At 46.3% G+C, this 24,149-nt stretch overlaps 1 long non-coding RNA gene across 2 annotated transcripts; it reads left to right on the top strand.

Moving 5' to 3' along the window:
• The first annotated feature begins 374 nt into the window (after nucleotides 1–374).
• Nucleotides 375–4,513, top strand: LOC119218789 (uncharacterized). 2 transcript variants are annotated; one of them, XR_009942609.1, is made up of 4 exons: nucleotides 375–1,287; nucleotides 1,387–1,495; nucleotides 1,594–1,720; nucleotides 2,040–4,513. It is a non-coding gene; the product is annotated as an uncharacterized LOC119218789 (long non-coding RNA). The 2 variants fall into 2 exon arrangements; XR_009942610.1 differs by having other exon boundaries at nucleotides 3,872–4,513.
• The last annotated feature ends 19,636 nt before the right edge of the window (nucleotides 4,514–24,149 follow it).

Consider the following 24,149-nt stretch of genomic DNA (forward strand, 5'->3'; position numbering starts at 1 on the left):
GCCCCCCCTGTTCCCGGACCAAGAGGTTGTCGTGGGAGTCCCCTCGGCCCAAGCGTTTGTCCGTTGCTGTAGGACGGTCTGACGGCGCGCCCGAGCTGCCTTGCTCCGGACCAACCGTAGGTACCAAACCCAAGCCAACCGTCGGCGCCCCTCGCTACCGTACCGGTCAACGGGTCTGGTTGTCCACCAAGGACCTGCCCATCAAGGCCGACAACCGCAAGCTGGCTCACCGCTACATTGGTCCCTACTCTATAACACGAGTAATCAATCCGGCGGCGGTCCGGCTCAGGCTGCCCTCTTCCCTTCGTGTCCACCCCACTTTCCATGTTTCTCGTATCAAACCTGTCTCTCACAGTCTTTTGTCTTCTGCCCCCAGACCATAGTCCGAGGACCGCTGCTGGGTCCCGACCCGACACATCCTGGACTCAACGCTCATCCGAGACTTCCATCGCCGCAATCCCGGTCAGCCAGGCGCGGCCCCCGGTAGGGCGCCCAGGGGCGCACGTTGAGGGGGGGGGCACTGTCACAGCCAGTGTCTCGTCAAGTGTTTGTCTCTACCCTCTCCCAGGTGTTTCTCGTCCCCTGATTGCCTCCCCAGTGTATTTAACCTCTGTTCGTTTGTCGGCTCCCTGCCAGATCGTCTTGTGTTGTTTCCAAACTTTCCCGGCCTGCTCTTCGTACCTGACCCTCCCGCCTGTCTGACCACACCTGTCTCCAGCCTGGCCCCCCGCCTGCCTGACTACGCCCGTCTCCTGCCTGGCCCCCGCCTGTCTGACCATCCCGTATCGTGCTCTCGCCCAGGTCACGTTACTCACAAATAAAAACTCCTGTATCCAGCTTACCTGTGTCCCGCGTCTGCTACTGTGTCGTTTCCTGACGGACCGTGACACACTATCCTCCTGCTGTCTTTCACGCTGACCTCTTTAATGATGATGCTGATGCTGGTGATGATGATGATATGAACAATGAAATTAACCGTATGCTTCAAAGGTACAGGTTAGGGCTACCCGATGAGGAGGAGGTTTTTGTTGGCGAGGGTGAGTTTCCATTTCTGGTCCCGGTGCTGGACATTGAAGACATTGGCCCAGTGCCCCCAGAAGATTCTTTTGATGAGCTCCTGGATGCAGATGTCCTTGAATCTCCTTCTGGCCTCGACTTCTCCACAAAACGACCCAGGGAAGAGAGTGTTGGGGAGGAGTCTGCTGCGAAGAGGGCACGGTGGTCAGAAGACAGCGACTCGGCTCTGTCCTACAACTGTTTTTTTCCCATTTAAGGCCAGGTGAAAAAGTAAGTACCAGTGTGTTTTGTTGAGACAGTGACCTATAACATGAATACAAAGTAATATTATTTAATATAAAACTGCTTTCCTCATCTATTTGTTCACAGATCATTTGTTATGTCATGCAAAGATAATCTTTCTCAGTCTGCAGCATCACAAGAAGCGCTCAGACGTCCATACAGGGAGCAGCACTCAATATTCCTGCTGGACATCCAGGTCTACACTTTGACCTCTAAAAAGAAATGCTCACATTCCACTCCCAGGACAAGATGGAGAGCAGACTAGTTGAACTACTTTCTATTCTTCTGTTTCAGAGACTCAACTTCCTGCACTACATCCAGGGTGACCATGAGGAGAAAAGACTATCGCTCACTCCTGAACAGATGCGAAGGATGGCTGATCAGAGGACCAGCTGAAGGGCTGTGGGCACGGTTCACTGGAGTAAGTGAGCAAGTAGCTTGTTGCTAACATTCAGAGACATTAAGAGTTAACATATGATATTTCTCAAAGCTAACGTCCCTCAACATATTTCATTAATCCAATACTGTGTGTAGAAAGCCTGTGAATGTCTCTAAATTACAATAACATTCGACCGGTTGGTAATGTTAGAGTAGAGACGATTTAGTGTGAACACCAACACGCAGTGTAACTGAATATGGATATGGATATGGAATATTACTGAGAGCCGACAAAGGGAAATGCATGTTTTATTGCATTCCTTACCAAGCGAAAGAGGAAAAACTCTATCTCTTCTTTTTAGGGCAGCACTCCTGTTGTCCTTTGGAAATCCTCGTGCTCCTGAGGGTGGATGTGAACAGAATCGCCCAGAGCCATCCTCTCAGCACATTTATCTACCTCACTGCTAAGGGGAATCATTCAATAAAACATTTGAGACATCTTATGGAACACTTTTTTTTTGAGGTGGTATGGTTCAACCTCATGTTCATGTGAAGCTTTTGAAATAGTGAATCGGTTGCAGGTGTCATGGAATGAATCGTGGTTTAAATGGCCCTAAAAGAGCATTGCATCTTTCAACAAAAAGGCACAGTCATGTGGATTACTCCGTTGAACATAGAATTTAAGTGAGTCCATGTACTGATTAAAGCACTGCCACATATCGCACAGTTGAGGAACCATCAAAGGCCAGGGAACTAAGAAGATGATGGATTATAAACACTTCCAGAATAATGAGGTAATGAGCTTCAAGTTGGGTCTGTGAAACAAATTCTGCTTTCTTCACACATGCAAATACTGAGAAGATACCAAAATGTATCCGCTTTGGGTCTCAGCCTAATCGGTTTCAGTGTTAGTTTTCCAAAATACGCAATTGTCACGTTGTGTCACGGTATCGGACGGCAAAGATCCACGCGCAGAGGGAGGTCACAAAATAAGGGTTTTAAAGTTCAACAGAAACAGCGAGCCGAGCTCGATGGCAAAAACAAAAATGCATTCTCTAGGAGACCAGCTAGGCAAAAGGCAAAACAAAAAATAATCCTCCGGACAGGGGAATCTCCTCCTTGGAGAGCGAAGCTCGACAGGAGCCCGCAGGATGCAGCCCCCGCGGCACGACGATGGAGACCGGACGAGCAGGACTTGGCTGTGCGCAAAAACAGAGGTGGTATTGAGGCTGCTGGACAGGGCAAGGGCTTGACTCACAAGAATAATCCGACAAGACACAAAGGGAACACATGCAAGATATAGACAGGGTGATTAGACATGACGAGAAACAGGTGTAACAGCAAACGGCGCGGGAACTGATTGAAATGAGCGGCAGGTGGATGGGAAGGCTATGTGAGAAGTGGGTGTGTGCGCTAAGGTGAGACTAATGGGCAAATGAGTGTGTCAGTGAATGTATATGGAAGAGGGGAAGAGAGAGAGAGACCCGGATCCTGACAGTAATACAGTCTTTAACATTGATACAACATTTTACTGGAGACAAGAAGACCTTTTCCTAATGCTTCTTCCTCATCTACTTGATCTCAGAACATGTGTAATCATTCAGGTTTGGGTATGTTCCCACATACAGCAGCAGGATGTAACACCAAGTAGGCATTCAAGTCATTGAATATATGGAGAGCCCTGCATGCACCTCTTGTACTAGGAACAATGCAGCCTTAATAAACACAAGGTAGCCCTGCACCTTGAACTCTCCATTTTGTACTGGATGCAGAGGTTTCAAAAGGAAGGATGAAATAAAAAGGGTTTTTTTTCTTCAGGTTATTTCAGAAACAGTTAATTGTGTAAAGAAAGAGGCCCGCACAGGTGATTATACGATGGAAGTTTTTATTGTTTTCCGTTCTGCCCGATATCTCCCTCGGTGCCGTCGCTCGCTCGGTGATGGCTCTCCCGGTCATGTCGCTCTCAACTGGCGCCGTTCCCTAAGCCGCTCCCCCTCTCTCCCCTCTGCAGCCGAGCCAAAACCACGCCCGCCACCACAGCTGTTAATTCTTTTCTCAACTTTTGTTGAAGAGTATTTACATTGTGATTAGAAATGTCTAAAAACCACAGCAATATCAATAACAATACAGGAGCAATAGAAAGTGACCCACATCAATGATCAAAATGTGATATGTTTTATCTGTGCTTTTACAGAGGTGACGTCATCCAGGCACACCCGGCAGAGGCATGACGAAGAGGAGGCTTGCAGCTGAAACGATGATGGCTGATAAAGATGTGTCGAATTTTGCCAAATCTCCCCCACTGATAGGGCCTTTTTCTCTGAATTAGCAACCAAAAAGACCAATAAAATGAATATCCTATTTCCTTCACTTTGTTTATTGTCTTCATAGATCTTCACTGGTACATGCTGGTTACTACTGTCTATTTCTTTAAGTAGTTGCACAAGATACATGCTCTCTTGAGTAGTGGCTGCTAGCGCCATATACTCCGCTTTGCAGGTGGATAATGCCACTGTTGGATGTTTCCTACTCTTCCACGATATAAGTGGACCATTCTCAGTAAAGCTGAAACAGTATCCACTTGTGCTCCTCCTGTCATTTTTATTGGCTGCCCAGTCAGCATCACCGTATGCCTCCGGCTGTAGTAGGCTTTCCTCACATTTGGGCAGCTACTTCCGTTTTCGCTTTCGTGTTGCGGCGTTCGTGTTGCGTTGCGGCGTTCGTGTTGTGTTGTGGCATTTGCGGTTGTGATGTGGCTTTTGTATTTTCGTGTTGCGGCGTTCGTGTTGTGTTGTGGCATTTGCGGTTGTGATGTGGCTTTTGTATTTTGTGTTGTGGCGTTTGCGGTTGTGTTGTTGCTTTTGTATTTGTCTGAACCTTCTCGGCCACCGTACTTTACCACCAGTCCTTGCTAAATCAGACATATTTTTGTTATTGGTCTTTCCAATGTATTGTTTTTGTCTGAAGGTGCAAAGTTCCTTTTTACCTTTGACCACCACTTTGACGGTATGAATCCCCCCTTCTGGCAGAGAGCAGTCAGGTCTCTTACCATAAGAACATCATCCTGTTCTGTGGACATGGACTTCAAAAAATCATCTACGTAAAAGTTGTTCTTTACGGTGTCTATAACCTCTGCTGGAAAGTGAGTTTTGTTATCTTCAGCGGTCTTAGTGCAAAATTTGCACAACTCTGTGATGACACTGCTACAGAGGTGTACTTTCATCCAGTATTCAACGAGATCCTGCTGCACGTCACCATCAGGCCACCATAGGAATCGCACATAGTCAATATGGTTTTCTGACACTTTGATCTGGTGAAACATTGCTTTGATGTCAGCCATCAGGGCTCTTGTCTTAATCTGCTGAGTACTCCGATAAGTGAGTTGGTAAGATCTGGACCCTGAAGCAATTGTTCATTGAGCGAGGTTCCCTTGAAGCCAGCACCACAGTCGAACACCACTTTCAAGGTTCCTTTTCTCGAGTGATACACCCAGTGATGTGGGTTGTACAAGAGTTCTCCATCATTAGGATTTAGTTGATCCTCTGGTATCACTCAAGCGTGGCCATTGCCAATCATTTCTTTGAGAAAAGCTGTATATTCATTGTGAAACATCTCATTTTTGACAAACTTGCATTTCAGGTTTGGATGCGCTGCTCTGCTATGCAACGGTTATTTGGCCTGATGGGATCTTCTTGCTTGAAATGTAAGTCTAGGCAATAGTGACAATCTGTAATTTTTGATGAGTGATTCACAATATCCAGGAATTTTATCTCTTCTCTGGACATTTCCTCTGTTTCCTTGCTGGTTACTTCATTGAAGTCAAGATTATATTGTTTAACCAGTAGCTTCTCTAGATTCACGATAGACATTCGTTTGACAGCAGCGATAGGGAAGCCATTCTCATCCCTGATGTTGTCTTCTCTCAAAGGACCATAGATGACCCACCCCAATAGGGTCCTCATAGCCTATGGTCCATCCCCTTGGCTATTGACCACCTCCCGAGGTTCCAATACCGTAGAAGCATTTGTGCCGATGAGCAGGTCAATGTCAGCATCTATTTTCATGAATCTTGACGTTCTTCAAGTAAGGCCATCGAATCAGGTCTTGTCTGGGATTATTGAGCTTGGAAACGGGCATGATCTTATGTGTAAATACATTGGACAGTTGTATGAAATCATTTTTGTCCAGACTTGATATCTCTAAACCTGATGGTCCCTGATGACTGGTCACGGGTTTCACTTGGTTCATTGTACGCAAAAGAATACTACTCTTTTGTCCTGTTTCAGTCTTCTCATCAAGCTTTCTGTGCAGAAGATAGCTGAGCTTCCATGATCCAAAAATGCGTACGTCTGCAACACAGTGTCTCCCTTGGGGGTCCTTACTTGTACTGGAACAATAGAGAAGAGACAGGCTTCTAAGTATTTCAGGATGTTTTTTGTTGCAGATATCACAAGTCAAACGACACTCATGTGTCCAGGGCCGGACTGGGACAAAAAATGGCATTTTTGCTCAGACCGGCCCACCACAATCGGTCGAACACAACCACCAACCAGTACACTATCCTTGCAGTCCCTGTAGATATGCATATCTACTGCTCCGTTCCCAAAAACCCATAGTAAAAAAAAATACTATGGAAGTCAATGGTGTCCATCAACTGTCTGATTACCGACATTCTTCAAAATATCTTTCTTTTTGTTTAGCAGAATGAAGAAATTCATACAGGTTTGAAACAACTTGGGGGTGAGTAAATGATGACACACTTTTCATTTTTGGGTGAACTATCCCTTTAAAGAGCACAAACCCCTCTTTAATATGACACCATTTACCTCTAATTGTTGAGATACTTCCCATAAAAAACGTATACAAACAAATTACTCACACAAATCGTCCTGATAATATATATGTGAAATTTAGAGTATTCACTTGCCGTAATATTGCATATTGATATTGGAAATTCAGAAGAAACATTAGAAAATATCTAGTTAGTTGAATATACAGCTTTCAAAATGCAAAGCGGGTTTTTAACCCCCAAATAACATACGTTAGTTACCTCTTCTAACGTGTAACTCGTTATGGGCGAGTAATAATTAAAATAATCAAATGGCATCATTTAAGTTTTTTTCTAGAGAGTTTTAAATGGTTACATTAGAATATCCAAAGTTGCAATTGAATAAGTGAACTCTCAACTCTGCTAGTGTAGCAATGTCGGGAGGACGACCAAATAATCTTAATTAATATACGAGCAACGCCACCGTGGGAATTTCACCCCCGGAATTAATGACATGGAGCACCTAATTATGGTCAGCAACAGGACACAGATTCGAACAACACCGGCACTAGACGTGATTCCATTATACAAAATTATACGTTTATTTATGAGTACATCGTTCTTAAAAAACAGTCTCGAGACTAGTGATATGGTCTCTAAATTGGTACACGATTAGACCAAAACAATGAAAAATGCTTAAAAGTCATCCATGTTACAAAAAGAAATAAATCAAACCAGGAACAGGGGACAGAAGACTGAGGGCTCGCTGGCAGAGATGACTTCTGAGAAAAAGGTGGGGGTGGATGGTCCCTAATGTCACAGCAAAGAAAACCAAACAAAATAAAAGAAAACCACACAGCTGAATATATGATGAAGTAATATAAATCAAACGAGGGGGACCACCACCACCAGGCTCAGCCAACCACTCTTACCAGCAGCCCAAGAAACTCCTGTCCCTTAAATAAAGAAAGAAAACAATTAATAAACACAAAATATCGGCCACGGGGCCCACACACACAAACAAAAACAAAGAAAAGAATGATTAATTCACAAAACGAGTTCAGACAGAACAGCAGTGGAGGGGGTTTCCGCAGTATCTTGTGGGGCTTGCCTCCGCAGTTGGTCCGCTGGTCAGCCGTGCATCAGGCCAGTGCCGCTGGCTGCAAATTAACACATCGCTTAAAACAGCTGGCCAGAGCAACTGTAATCGCAGTACAGATGAGACAGCCTACCGTCGGAATATGGTGTCACACTTGAATACACCAGGCTGGAGAACCACGCTCTTTCAAATCAACTCAGCCGACAAGCGGGTGAGTACCGTTGATGGCACAGAATGGGAAGTTGCCACACCAGCTTCCTGCAGGCACGCTCCCTCAGCCGCAACCTCCAAACCACGGCTGGCCAAAGCCCACGACCAGGTGAGTCTCACAGGAGCCCCCAAGCAACCATTATACCCCCGAGAAGCGGAAAAAGGAAGACGCACCACAGGTAGGTGGACTGAAACATATACTCTCCCGGGGAGAGCCCCGCCCTGTGATCAAAAAGACGGGGAATAATTGTTTACAGCTGGGTATCCCACCGTGATTGGAGGTGCATAGGTGGCAAGCCACCTGGGTTAGACCAACCCACTAGACCGGTAAATTGAAGTGGACTGAGCCACTCTGTCACATTTACCCCCAGCTTTTTGCATCGTCGCCCCGGCGATGAACCTACGGGACGGGGGGGGGGAGGTCTAGAGGTTCAAGGACAGGCAAGTCCTTCGCCACAGCGGGCCCCCTAGTACTTGGGTAGCCGGTTCCAGTGGTTTCAGAGACCATGACCCACAGATCATCATCACTGGAGGAGTTACCCTCCGTTACTGTTGGTAACGGTGGTGACGGAACGGGAAGGGCCACCGTAGCAGGCCCCACATGAGCCTTCAACATGTTGCGGTGCACATTCCTCAATCTCTCCAAATTGTCTACCGGTGCAATAGTATACACCGGACCCTCGCCATGAGGCGCTCTAAGCACCTGATATACCACAGAACTCCAAATGTTGTGGATTTTGTGACGGCCCCTGACACTGTTGTCTCTCATATAGACAAGCTGTCCCACCCGCAATGGTTCATCATGGACCCGCTGGTCATACCGCTCCTTGCGGCGACCAGCCGCTGCCAACAGACGATCATGCGCCCCCTCAAAAGCCATTCTAAGTCTGGCCTGATGCTCGACCACCCAATCCTGTACTTTCCCGGGTACAGGGTCGCGGACCCGACCTAACAAAAAGTCAACAGGAAGCCCAGGGTCGCGGCCGAACATCAGGAAGAACGGAGATTCCCCTGTGACCTGGTGGGGCGTGGTGTTATAACAGAACAGGACCTGCGGAAGACATGACGTCCAGTCATGCTTTCGTGAAACTGGAAGCGTGCGCAGGAGGTTGTGTAGGGTTCGATTGAACCGCTCACACTGTCCGTTCCCGGCAGGATGGTATGGGGTAGTGCGGGATTTCTCCACCCCATACAGACAACAAAGTTGCCGTATCAAGGCACTCTCAAAACTGCGGCCTTGGTCGGAGTGGATGCGGCTCGGTACCCCAAACTTAAAAAACCATTCGTTCAACAAGACTTGAGCCGCGGTGGAAGCACGCTGATCCCGAGTTGGGACAGCCACTGTGTACTTACTGAACACGTCAGTCATTACGAGGACATTTTCCATGCCAGTGCTGGAAGACTCCAAGATCGTGAAGTCCATGGCAACAATCTGGTTTGGACGGGCTGCCAACAGGTGCCCCATAAAGCTGTGAATGACTGGTCCAGAATCCTTTGCGACCTGACACCGCTCACATTCTTGGACCCACTGCTTTATGTCCGAGCACATCCCTGGCCAGTAGCACCGTTCTCGAACCAATTCAGTTGTTCGATCGATTCCTTGATGTCCGTGCGCTTGGTGGAGCTGCCTCAGTGTCTCCTGCTTTAGACAAGCTGGCAAGATCAGCTGGAGGTTCTCTTCTCCACCATTTGATCGGAACACTCTGCGGTACAGAATACCATCTGTCTCAACCAGGCGGTCCCACTGTCGCAACAATGCCAAGGCTGGCTTGGACAACTCTCGCCTTTCCTCCAGGGTCGGTGGAACCTGCCGCCTCCAAAAAACCATAACCTCCTCTAAGAGGGGATCACCATTCTGCATCGCATGAATGTCCACACACGAGTAGGACGGAAGAGCAGATATCATCGCCTGAGATGCTGAGGGTAGCGAGTCCGAATGAGTAGCTTGCTGAAGTACAGCTGGGACTGATGTGCCTGGTAGAGCCTGTTCAAATAAGCCATGGTCCGAAACGTACTGCCGAGAAAGTGCATCAGCATTTCTATTGCTCCGGCCAGATCGATATTTAATTTCAAAATTGAAAGCAGCCAGTTGTGCAGCCCACCGATGTTCTGTGGCCCCCAATTTGGCAGATTGCAGGTGACTTAACGGGTTGTTATCAGTGAAGATAACACACTTGTGGCCCAACAGGTATTCCCGAAACTTCTCGGTCATAGCCCATTTCAGGGCGAGAAACTCCAATTTCATTGAACTATAATTGTCCATATTTCTTTCAGTGGGCCGAAGGCCTCGACTGGCATAGGCCACTGGCCTAATGCTACCTTCTTGCTCTTGGGACAGGACAGCCCCTAGGCCATTGTGACTTGCGTCAATCTCCAGAATAAAAGGGCAAGAAAAGTCTGCATATGCCAAAACTGGGGCTGAAACCAACTTGGCCTTCAAAGCCTCAAAGCTCTCATCACACAGAGATGTCCATTCCGAACCAAGATCTTGTTTCTGGCGTCGTTTGGACTTGGTACCCGCTTTTTCTGCCACTAGCTTATGAAGAGGGGCTGCCAACTGGGCAAATCCCTCTACAAAGCGTCTGTAATAGCTTGCAAACCCCAGAAAAGAACGCAGCTCTGAAACATGGCGGGGACGCTGCCACTTAGAAACTGCCTCAATCTTTGTCGGGTCGGTGGAAACACCATTCGCCGAAATAACATGCCCAAGATAGCGAACTTCTTTCTGAAAGAATGAGCACTTCCCCAAATTGACCTTTAATCCTTCCTTCTGTAGGCGACTCAAAACAACGTCCAGACGTTGGAGATGTTGAGTGAAGGAAGACGAGAACACAACAATGTCGTCGAGATATAAGAGAAGGGACTGGCAATGTTGAGCTCCGAACATCCTCTGCATTAGCCGTTGAAATGTACTTGGGGCGTTACACAGCCCAAAAGGCATCCGGTTCCATTCAAAAAGGCCAAAGGGTGTGCAGAAGGCCGTTTTAGGCTTATCCTGTTCCGCCACTGGAACTTGGTTATACCCACTGGCCAAATCCAAAGTTGAGAACCAACAGGCACCAGAGAGGGCATCAAGACTCTCCTCTATACGAGGGAGGGGAAAAGCATCCTTCCTGGTCTTACTATTAAGGAGCCGGTAGTCCACGCACAGGCGTAGACTGCCATCCTTTTTCCTAACCAGAACAATAGGTGAAGCATAGGGGCTGCTGCTCTCCTTAATCACCTTGGCCTCCAGAAGTTGATTAATATGGGCCTTTGCCTCCTCATACTCCGATGGAGGGATGCGCCTGTATCGTTGTCGCACCGGGACATCGTCAAGCAATGGTATGTTATGAGAAATAAGCTCGGTGCACCCCAAGTCACCCACATGTGCCGAAAAGACAGAGCTATACTGGCGCAGAAGGTGCCGAGCATCAACTTCGTCTTGGTCAACCAAAGCTGTTAAGTCTACCTCCTCTATACCACTCTGCACAGGGCCACCAGCCGTGCAAGAGGAAACTGTAGCCATGGTTAATCTCACTTCAGTAACCCCAGTGGGTAAACTGACTACTTTGGCACTACCAAGACTGCCCAGTGTGGTGCGTGGGTAGAGGAGGACTTCAGTAGTCCCTACGTTAACTACAGGGATGTACACTGTACCTCGGACAACTTTGATAAGGCAGGGGGATGCAAGGAGCCCTGCCGGAAGCCCAGATGCCCTGGGCTCAAATAGCACCACTGGACTGGAGGGCTGTTCTGGACAGGTGCTCGCGATGAACTGCATGACCCCACCAGGCAGGCGTACTGCCTGTGGGCCTCGAACTCTCACCATTCCAGAGAGGTCCCTGGATTGTTGGGTGGTTGACTGGTGGCATTGCTGTAGGGCTTCAAGAACTGAATCAGGGGCCTGGTTAACTACCGGCAACGTGAACAGCCCAGTGCCATGTGCTCCAAAGAGCTCTTGGTAACAGCGTCGGATGACGTTCATCCCCAGGATTCCGGGGACTGAAGACGACCCCCCAGGAGGGTCTCGCACCACCAGTATCCCACAACCCTGAAACACCTGGTCACACAACGTCACATCCAGCTCAAGATAGCCGATGTATGGAATTGCCAAGCCATTGGCCGCTCGAAGTTGAAGCCAATGACAAGATTGTAGGCGCTCCTGGCCCCAAGATGAAAAATGCGCCAAAAAGAAACTCTCTATTATAGTGGATACCATGGATCCAGTATCCACCAAGCATGGGACCTTAATGCCTCCCATCAAAAGATTGAGTTGGGGACAAGATGACACTAGTTTACCCACGGCCTCTCTCGTTGAGTCGATTGACTCCCCACCTGAGCTGTGACTCGTGAACTCAGAGGGTTTCAGTTTTCCGAATGGGAAGCAGGAGCGGAAGGTCTTGGCATACTTGTACTTAAACCAAGTGCCGAACCAGCATGAGCGGGAGCTTGTCGGCTATGACACTCCCTGGCAAAATGGCCTGGCCGCTGACACCTACGACATATTACAGGGCCCGTACGACGAGGGTGAGGCGGAAAAGAGGAAGTCTGCAGGGAGGCCACCGTCTGGGTGAGCTGGTTGAGTTGTTGCTGCTGTTGTTTCAACAGTTCCTTCAGCTCTCCCAATTCTGAGCTTGTTGCAGGAACCAGCGGTAGACGAGGACTACTCTGTACTCCATACTGTAGACCGTACACGGCTGGAAGAGAATGACTTCGCTCTCTAACGCCACCTGGGAGTCCCTCTCGTTCCCAGCGGATAGCTTCTGCACGCACTTCTATCAGGGTGACGTACGGCTGACGACGGACCAACTGTTTCAGTTCCCTACGAAGGGCCCCGTCAAGGACATGTTCCACAAATTGGTCTCGAAGAAGAACGGCCGAATTAAGCAGACCATCAGGTGCCCGCTGCTTAACCTGCTCCATCAGGGCCATCAGGGCCAAGGAGAACTCCTGCAAGGTTTCTCCTTGCTGTTGTGTCCTAGCGAAGAAGGCTTGCTGTAAAACTATATATGACCGAGTGCAACCATACAATTCTCTCAGGACGGCAAGAATCTGGACCGGGTCCGCTTGTTCAGTGCTAGTACGATATTTGATCTCGTTCCTTGCCTCTCCCTCTAAATGATCAAATATGAAGTGGGCCTGATCAGCAGCTGTCAAGCGGCGAGTGCGCATGCAGGCTTGAATTTCCTCTGCCCAGTCATCCACACCTATACCGGTTTTTCCATTAAATATTGGACACCGCCGGTCTCGTGGCACCACGACCAGTCGCTCGGTTATGGTAGCACTAGTCTCGGCTAAGGGAGCACCACTCACCGGAGCTGAAAGGGTTGGTGTGATTGAGCTTGGGCCAGCCTGCGAAGCATCCGTTTCCCGGCGCAGCTGCTCATTGTCTGCCTTCAGCTGTATAACAAGGTCTCTGAGCTGTTGCAGTTCCTCTTCCATGGTACCAGAGAGGGACAGGAGCAGAACCTGCTAGGCAAATTTTAGAAATCCAATAGTTAAGCCAAATTAATCCACTGCTGTTCTGTCTCTACAACCACTCACACAAATAACAAAAAAAAATAAAAATAATAATAATAAAAATGATAATATATATATTTATTTACAACAAAAAAAGGAATACACGTCCGGCTCAAAGTGTGATCCTGCCAGCAACGCCAAGTTTGTAGCAATGTCGGGAGGACGACCAAATAATCTTAATTAATATACGAGCAACGCCACCGTGGGAATTTCACCCCCGGAATTAATGACATGGAGCACCTAATTATGGTCAGCAACAGGACACAGATTCGAACAACACCGGCACTAGACGTGATTCCATTATACAAAATTATACGTTTATTTATGAGTACATCGTTCTTAAAAAACAGTCTCGAGACTAGTGATATGGTCTCTAAATTGGTACACGATTAGACCAAAACAATGAAAAATGCTTAAAAGTCATCCATGTTACAAAAAGAAATAAATCAAACCAGGAACAGGGGACAGAAGACTGAGGGCTCGCTGGCAGAGATGACTTCTGAGAAAAAGGTGGGGGTGGATGGTCCCTAATGTCACAGCAAAGAAAACCAAACAAAATAAAAGAAAACCACACAGCTGAATATATGATGAAGTAATATAAATCAAACGAGGGGGACCACCACCACCAGGCTCAGCCAACCACTCTTACCAGCAGCCCAAGAAACTCCTGTCCCTTAAATAAAGAAAGAAAACAATTAATAAACACAAAATATCGGCCACGGGGCCCACACACACAAACAAAAACAAAGAAAAGAATGATTAATTCACAAAACGAGTTCAGACAGAACAGCAGTGGAGGGGGTTTCCGCAGTATCTTGTGGGGCTTGCCTCCGCAGTTGGTCCGCTGGTCAGCCGTGCATCAGGCCAGTGCCGCTGGCTGCAAATTAACACATCGCTTAAAACAGCTGGCCAGAGCAACTGTAATCGCAGTACAGATGAGACAGCCTACCGTCGGAATATGGTGTCACACTTGAATACACCAGGCTGGAGAACCACGCTCTTTCAAATCAACTCAGCCGACAAGCGGGTGAGTACCGTTGATGGCACAGAATGGGAAGTTGCCACACCAGCTTCCTGCAGGCACGCTCCCTCAGCCGCAACCTCCAAACCACGGCTGGCCAAAGCCCACGACCAGGTGAGTCTCACAGGAGCCCCCAAGCAACCATTATACCCCCGAGAAGCGGAAAAAGGAAGACGCACCACAGGTAGGTGGACTGAAACATATACTCTCCCGGGGAGAGCCCCGCCCTGTGATCAAAAAGACGGGGAATAATTGTTTACAGCTGGGTATCCCACCGTGATTGGAGGTGCATAGGTGGCAAGCCACCTGGGTTAGACCAACCCACTAGACCGGTAAATTGAAGTGGACTGAGCCACTCTGTCACACTAGCTACAAAAACTGTGCAAAATAGCTTATGCGGTGTTATTTGACTTTAGCTAACTGAGTGGCCATTGCAGTAACTTTTAAGTGACAATTTGACAAATGACAACCCAACACTCAGACTTTATAATAGCAACAACCGACAACGATTATGTTTGTTGCCTTATTATAATATTATTTAATTTAGGTAACTGTTAAATCGTCATCATCTTCGTTGTGGCCCAGCCCAGCCAGGCCCACACACACTATCCTCATGCACCCGCCCTGATTAACACTCCCTCCCCTTTCATAGCTACCTGCTTGCTTACCGTTTCAATTACACTCTGCTGCTCACTCTGTCCCTCCTTGACTTCACTGTCAGACTCAGACACCTGCTGCACCTTCTCCTCTGCTGCCTGTGAGCCGCAAGCACCGCCTACGCCAGGGGTCCCCAGACTTGTTCCTGTGAGGGCCAGATAACTTTTCCCTTCTCTGGAGGGGGCCGGGGTCAGAAAAAGTGTGACGATTGCCGTGGGTGCCTAAATGTAAACATTTATTGTTTCCCAGAAAGCCACATATAACCAAATAATAACAATCCGGGATCTTCACAGAAAAGAAAGTCAGGAAAATAAATAATATCACTTAATGAAATAAATAATAACCAAATAATCTTCTCTGGGATCTTTACAGAAAAAAATGAAATACAAAATAACCGCCACCGCCTCTTGACAGATGAGAGCATTGAACAGACAAATAATCATTTGACCACTGCAGGTTAAATACCCTGCATTCTGAATCAACCTTTTCTCCATTATTCCGTTCTATTTCACAGGGGCTAGTCTAGGATTTAAGTGGCCAGCCTGAAAAAAAAATCATAATGCCCCTCTGGTATTGTTCAGGGGGCCGGGCCAAATGTGGAGGCGGGCCGTATTCGGCCCGCGGGCCTTAGTTTGGGGCCCACTGGCCTACGCTATGGCTAGTCACTAGGGTTGCTAACCATCCCGGAACATCCCGAAATATGGGAAATTTTGATTTGACAGCTCCAGTCCCAATTTCCAGTCACAGCCTCCTAAGTCAATGACGCGCGAAAAACTCCCGGTTGTCGTGAAGTTGTGCACTGCTCATTGTGCGCTGCTCATTGTGCGACGACGCTAGCACCCCTCCCCCCCGTCGACAACCGATAGTACACCCCCCTTCTCGACCGCTAGCCCCCCCGCGAAAGTGTCCCTGAGTAGTTTTGGAAACTGAGGCTACAGCACTAAACATGTCGGTTATTTTTGAACATGTTGAGGCATCAACCTCTAGATTTATTTTTTTTGGCCCGCAATTTCTCCACACCCCCGTTGCTCTTACGTTTTTGTTTCTCCATCCTAATCCACACATTTCTTTCTGGCGCTGAGCCACTGACTGCATCTGACTGACACACGAAGAGGGAGGGGTGGAGCCTGCTAAGAGGTGATTGGGCCAGCCCAGTGTCAGTATGGAAAATGAACCAATGGGCCGCTGTCCCTGCTTTATGGGCTGGTCGAAAGCAAAATAAAAGAAAAAGAAAAAATTGTGTAGGCCTATCGACCTGCCCCCAAGTGCGTCGGCCCACCGGGCATTTGCCCGGTATGCCACATTACCAGTACAGCCCTGCATGTGTCCTACCTTCAGACAGCCAAAACAGACTCCTTTTTTCTTTAGGAAGTCAACTTTTTCCCTGTGCATCTTTTTCCTGATATGTGGACACCGCACCAATATGTGACCATCTCCATCGCAGAACAAACGGGTATTTTGAGATTTAGTGACAGATACATTTTTCATTCCAGTCATTTTTTCTTGTTTTGGCGTTTCTACAGGTGTTATAGTAGATGCAAAACTGCTTCCTCTTGGTCTTGGCTTTTCTCTTGCGGTTTTGACAGATGTAGTTGTCTTGGCATCCTGAATGTTTCCAAAAAGTGGATCCGACAATATCTTCACTTGTCTCTCCATGAAGTCTACAGAGTCAGAGAAACTAGCTCGACGTCCATGCTGTTCCTGGAGCTGACATGCCCTATTCCTCCACTTGTCTCTGAACGTCTAAGGCAGTTGCAGAAGAATGGTCTCCGTACTGGAAGCGACATTCAACTCCTGTATATAGGTGAGCTGTTCCATTGCATTGCAACAACCTCTCAGGAATAATGAACGCTTTTGTGGGAGCACAAGAGCTGACAAAAACCAAACACTGACAACGCCACCCTAGGAATTTCACCCAGAGAGTGATATCACTTGCTAATGAAACATTTTACTTAGTATTCATATATTTAAAAGTCACACAGGTCCGTATACAAAGGCGGCATAGACGAGGTTCAACTTACAAAAAAGATGTAATTTTATTTAAATAAAACTCAATAAAGTTAAAAGCAATCAATTTAAAAACACATTCACATCAAAACAAGGGGAAAAATAACTGTGCTGAGGCTTACCAGTGGCGTAGAAGGAGGTTGTCACGGTTTGGGTCCTCTTCCTGTCTTTTTTTGTAGTTTTCTTGTCTCTCGTGTCTCTGGGTGAGCTTCACTTCCTGTCCTGTCCTGTGATTGCCTGAGTGTTCCCACCTGTGTCCAATCACCTGCACCTCCCTTGTGTATTTAAGCCCCGTGTGCCTGTTGTCCCTCGTCGCGTCATTGTCGATGTTACCCGTCGTTGGAGCACGTCCTGTCCTTTTTGGTTTGAATAAAGAGCACAGTTTTCGAGAAGCCTGCGTTTGAGTCCTGCCTCCTTCCGCCTGCAACCTGCTCCAGCACCCACACCTGACAGAGGTACGAGGGTAGTAAAGGGGATCCCCAGGAAAGTCAAGAACAAGAAACAAAACACAACAGTGAACACAGCAAATGAAAACGGAAGACACAGCACAAAGGGAAGGAGATACCACCACCCGGACGCTACATCACCACCTTCGGCTCTCAGCAACTGCAAATGGGGGAGAAATGGGAAACATACACACGTAATTAAAACAGGGTTCACTCCATAAAAGGAATGTCAAAAATCAATCAATAACAGATTATAAAGAAACAAATGGAACAAAATTGGACACAATATAACGGCCAGAACCACTTGTTGTTTCAGGGGGCCATACAAAGCAAAATATCAAAAGAAAGGGCTCAACAGAAACAAAACACTAATTGTGAATAACACAATAACATAACCAAAGAAACTCAAACTTTGAGTAGAAAAATCACTAAAGAAAAGAAAAAAAAGGGCTATCACTAAAAATCATCTGTACAACTGTACGCACTCCGGTGGGGGACCGCACTGGACGTACAGCCGGACACCGGCAGTGGGCCGCGAGGTTGACATATGTGACCTAGATAAATCTATGGTTTAAATTCATGTATTCTGCCACATAATGGTGGAGATGCGAACACGTTTACTCTGCGTCTCATTGAACTAACTTATCTCTCTGTGTTCACTGAAGCAACACAATGCGTGGACATACATATCAGAGCCAAGAGCAACGAGTGTGTGTGTAGTCAACTTCTGCTGCTAACACATCCCGTCGGACCAGGATTATATTTATATCCTTTAACACAGAGGACTCCAGCACTGATGAGTGTCAGGGCCGGATTGTAAGGAGGACTCAGATGCAGAGGGTTGACGTGTTAGGCCGTCTTTATTAGTCTCGTGGATCAAACAAAACATAAACGGCTATGAACTGAGTGTTTCTACCAAAACTTATAAACTCAAAATCAGAGGAAAACAAAAAGGCTTTGAAGGAACGCCAGACTAATTCGAAGAAAGTTTACAACCAAAATCACTCTTAGCAGAGGAAAACAAAAAGGCCAAGTGTTTTAAGACAAGGCGAGGTGAGGCGAAAAGACTACTGTGGCTGTGGGAAGGCTTGGGTGGACAAGAGGTCGTACACTCAGGCACAAGACAAAGGGAGACGCAGACTATAAGACACATGAGGTCAATGGGAAACAGGTGGACACAATCAGGAATCAGGGGAGACGATTTGACTGGTGACATGATGAAGGGCAAGTCACCTGAAACGAGAGGAAGGTTACTGCAAAACATGAAGACAAGACCCCAATTTTACCTCACCTTGTGACAGTGAGAAGATATTTTCTGATGGCCGGCATAAAAAACTTGCATGTGGCCTGGACTCAAATGTCTTTGGAGGGGTAGATGACCCTTCTCTCGACAGTGATGGCAGTTGCCACACACCGCTCGCATACCTGTAATGGATTATGCCCAGTAATTCACTTGACAGGCCTTGATTTTGCCCTGATAAACTAAACCATTTTGCTGCAGATCATTTCCTCGATCAAGTCCTGTAAATATTCATCGACTTGTGCAGGCTTTTCTTTAGCATAAAAGTGTTACCAGGAATGGTTTGGCATTTTGGAATGAAGCCAATACAGGCCAAAACTGCAATTTGGATGATTTAAAAAGAGGGACGCCATCTACATTTGACTGAGTATCTCCTGTGGAATTTGGACACTTTGTTAGATGTTGCAAGATGCCCAGATTTCTCCATTGCATTTGTGTATACAAGTAATGGAAAGCATTGTGCGAGCGTCTTTGGGAATGTGAGACCCATGTTTTCTTAGAACAGGGGTTGGCAACCAATGGTACGGTAATATGTGTTCAAGAGAATTATTGATGTGTTGAAATCACGGTTAAAATGCTGACGCACTCTCTTATCCACATGCCAAATTACAACGTTCACAGTTGCGCGACCTGTTATTTACGGTAGGCTAGTTCGATTGACTTGTAGCCCCACCAGACTGTACACAAACTATCCCGCAGCAACCCAACCTACTCGGCCTCTGCTCTGATTGGTTAGTAAGCTACTAGTAACGCTGCTGGCGGAGTGGTCTCGGTAGCGGGAAGTTGGCAATGGCAGGCACGATAGCTAAGAAAGCTAATGTTAATGTTCGGGCATTTCAGCCCTCATGGACAGAACAGTGGGGTTTCGTCTTTCAGAAGGACCGTGCGGTGTGCACATTCTGTCTTAAAAATGTGGTTTGCCGAACATCGAGTGTTAAACGCCATTTTGAGACCAAACATGAGAAAACTTTCAAGGATGTGGCAGACAAGGCTGAATCTATCAAACGTGCCATGTCCAGGTATGGGAAGCATGCTAACACCCTTAAAGTCTTAGCCACAGCCAAAGATCATGCTACCAAAGCAAGCTATCACATTGCTAATTGCATTGCAAAACGGGGAAAGCCATTCACTGATGGGGAATATTATGTATAAAGGAGGCTTTCATCTGTAGCCCAGATGTTTTGTTTGATGGCTTACCAAACAAAAAGACAATAAAAATCAAGAATAAAAGACATTCCCATAACTGCCAGAAGTGTTGAACAACGCATTGAAGAAATGGCAGAAAACGTAAGAGCGCAGGAGACCGGTGATTTGAAAGAAGCTGGTATTTAGCATTGCACTTCATAAGAGTGTGGATGTAAATGACATACCACGTTTGGCAGTCATGGCAAGATACGGTGATGTGACTGTAAGAGAGGAACTCTGTTGCTTAAAGCCAATGCCTGGAACAACAAAAGGTGAGGACATAGCCAGTTTGGGGCCAGTTTTTCTGGAGCATTTTGAGGAGCGAGGGATTGACATTAGCAAGATTTTAGATGTTGTTACCATTAGAACAGATGGTACCCCCGCCATGGTCGGGAAACAGCGGGGAGCGGTCACATTAATCGATGAATAAGTTGGTCACCCCATCATGAAACTTCACTGCATAATACACCAAGAAAATCTTTGTGCAACAATGTCAAATTCAGATCTTAATGAGGTTCTTTCCGGGAGTTTTTTGTGCTTTCTCGCCTAGCAGGTCTCCGTGGATCATAGTTTCGTGCGGACCCCGGTTCTGACCCCTGGCTCATGGCTCTGCTGACACCTGCTGCTGCCATCATCATTACTTTAAATATGATTCATATTACTGTCATCAAAAACCAACATCTTTCTGCTCTCCCTCCCCACAGAAGCCTCTGTGGATGGTGGTTCGATCTGATGGAGGTTGTCCCTGCAGTGGTCCTGCCGTACACCTCTTCTGCTACTTGCAATTACTTGTATCATTTCAGTTAGAGAAATTGAATGTATTGTACATCTTTTACATTGTTGATTCTGTACACATGACATCCATTGCAGTCTGTCCATCCCGGGAGAGGGATCCCTCCTCTGACGTTCTCCCTAAGGTTTCTTCCCTTTTTTCCCCATTGAAGGGTTTTTTCATATTTTGGGGAGTTTTTCCTGTGCCGATGTGAGGGTTTCGGGACAGAGGATGTTGCATGTGTACAGACTGTAAAGCCCTCTGAGGCAAATTTGTAATTTGCGATTTTGGGCTATACAAAATAAAATGAATTGAATTGAATTATGGCTAGTGTGGTGAAAGTTGTTAACTTCATAGTTAAGCGATCTGCTCTAACACACTGACAGTTCACATCTCTGCTCGAGGAAATGAACTGCGCACACAAAGATATCCCTCTCCACACAGCAGTCAGGTGGCTAAGCTGCGGGAAAGTTTTGGAGCGGTTTTGATACTATAAAGGCCTTCCAGGCTGAAAAAGGCCAAGACTATCCCGAACTGCAGGACGAGGAGTGGGTTGTGAAACTTATGTTTCTCACGGACATTACGGAACACCTCAACGAGCTGAATCTACACCTGCAAGGTGAATGGCAAACAGTTATGGACATGTACGACACATGGGATGCTTTTGTTGGAAAGCTGACAGTTTTTTCAAGCGACATTGCCACCTCCACTTTCTGCTACTTCAGACACTTAAGGGAGCTGTCCACAGAGCACAGCATCAGCACCGCTGAAGTATGCAAATACATCAGCGGACTTGAGTCAGAGTTTACAACACAATTTCGGAAGAATGGACCCATGTTCTCATTCTTGATTAAACCTGATAGCTTTGATGGACAGGCTGAATATACAGGACGTGGAAATGCAGTTGATTGAGCTGAAGACTTCAACACTGTGGGTATCAAAGTTTGCAGAGCTACGAAAACAGCTGGAAACAGCCGCAAGGCATGATCACGGGACTTGTATCTTCACCTGCTGGATATCCGTACCAGATATGTTTTGCTGTCTCAGGAACATTGCATTGGCTTTGCGACAGTCTTCGGATCAGCATATCTCTGAGCAGATATTCTCACATATGAAGAGCGTGCTCAGCCCCTCCCGCAGTCGTTTGACAACTGACCACTCCGAAGCTTGTGTGCAACTTGAAGTGACAAAGTACGAACCCCAGATAATGGAGCTCAGCAAAGAAAAGCAGATCCAGGGATCACATTGACTGCTAGGCATCTGTAGCACATATGACTTTACATACACAAGTTCTGTCCCAGTCCTTTTTTCATGTTGGATGTTTTCGTGGCAGCATTCTTGCAAAATCAGAGTGAGGACTGGACGGATGGGTCTTAATTGCAACAGGAAGACTGGCCAGGTGCTTCCAATTGTGCTAACGAGCTCTTCTTACCATGGACCTGCAAGATAGGACAAAGGGACAAGCACACACATACACCCAGCAGGTCCTGCTCAAAACCAAATGGCTGTTACACTATTTATTTATTTATTTTTACGACTCAATGCACATTTAACAGCTCTTATACTTGATACATTATGTAAAAGTTATTCTACAGAACTGCAATGAGGTTTGATACTATTCCATTATGTTTGAATACCGGTTCAGGTTTTGCCACGGTAAAGTGTAATAAACAGAAGTAATTGAAAATTCTATGATAAATTAATTCTTGCTTGTATATTTTATTCTTATAGTCAAAATCTGTAACATATCTGGCAATAAATGGCAATAAATGACTACACCTGGCTACACCTGATTGGTGTTAGCTGTCCTATGGTAAAACTAATCACAATACGATGCATACAGTAATTACGCTGTTTTTTTTTTTCAACGACTTTGAATATAGAGTACAATGTATTCCCTGGCCTAAGGACATTGGAAATAATGTCTGGATTTATTCGGCCTATTCACACTCTCGATGACTTTGAGATTTTGCAAAGATGGTGACGCTATTTCCATTTGATTAGTAAAAGGCTTTTTTTTAAGTCTAAATTGAAAGAGAGCTACCTTCAAGACATTGGTTTAGTCTCATCGTACCTCTAACCCCCTGATGTTGGTTCATTGAGCACTGATGGCTATTTATATCCATCCAGTTTAAAAAACAAATATAATTGCAATGTAGAGGTTTGAGCTACTACCACATTAGCAGACCATTAACAGGCTGGAATGATGAGGTTCCTTAGCTTGAGAGTACATCACTGCCATCTAAGTAGAAGATCGAAATAAACCTCCGACATCACTGGTATCTCTTCACAACATATTTAAGATTAATAATTCCAACACCCAGGCCGGTGTACAGTTTTTGAATGAACTGTGGCTAGACCTTTATAAAATGGTATACATGTCACACAATGATTGAGCATGTTGTTGTTGTCTATTATTGTTCAAACCATGACGTTCCTCCACTGGTGTTGTGTCAAGCCTTGCTTAAAACATGAAATATGCTGTGGCAGAATTTTGTTGACTACTCATAAAAACACATATTTGCACATGCTGCATTATTGAAGCAGTGATGCAAAGTGGACAATCTGTTCTGCTGCACCAGGCGGCACACCCCCACACAGACATATAGTGCACATGAGTCATCCTACCAGCGCAAAAAACTCAAAAAGCTGTGTGATAAAAAAAATGAAATCTGTGAGTTGATATTATTTCACAGCATTTGGCTACTGTACATTTTGACATTCAGTGTCAAAAGCCGCTCTGCAAAGGGCCCGGGATGTGTCACAGCTCCCACTATATCTCGTCTACGAGCTGTAGCGCTATAATGCTGTAAACAGGCTGAGTGTGACTGCTTCATATTTGGCCCTGCTGAGAAAAAATCAGGGAATGAGAGGGTTTTGGTATTACTTGGACATATGGATGGAAATATATTGCGTGTTAAGGAGCTCTCAGTAAACAAACTAATACTCTACTCAATGTTTTTAGTTGTTTTCATTGATTCAACGCGTATTGTCAAATACAGGACTGGTGGCAACCCTAGTGGCAGGACTTCTCCGGTCACGAGCAAAGATCCCCTTGAACCCCCTTGTATGAACTGCTTTGCGCTGAAATAAACATTGCATGATACAGCAAATGAAATGTCACTACATGAAATGTCTATACACAAGAAGCTATGTGAATATGTGACATCATTTATATGCATGACTTATCCAACCTTCTATGGTTTTTCTCAACCCAATTCACCTTAGTTGATGTTGGTGAATGAAGAGGGTGCATGCAGCCCAACAACCTGTGATCCAGGGATGACGAGGAGATGCCTTGGTTTATGGCTAAAGAAGCTGCCCCTAAAAGAATGCCCTGCGTACTGTTGGTTCCAACTTCCTTATTACAGATAAAACCTTTAATAAACCTTTAATAGTCCAGCCAGTAAGCCAAAGGAATTATTAGATAATAATGACCCTGCTTGATTGTCACACTGAATGGAACTGAAGAAAAGAGGCTATGGTTTGAACCCCCCAAAACACA

This window comes from Pungitius pungitius, chromosome 17, assembly GCF_949316345.1.
Source record: "Pungitius pungitius chromosome 17, fPunPun2.1, whole genome shotgun sequence".
Lineage (NCBI taxonomy): Eukaryota > Metazoa > Chordata > Actinopteri > Perciformes > Gasterosteidae > Pungitius > Pungitius pungitius.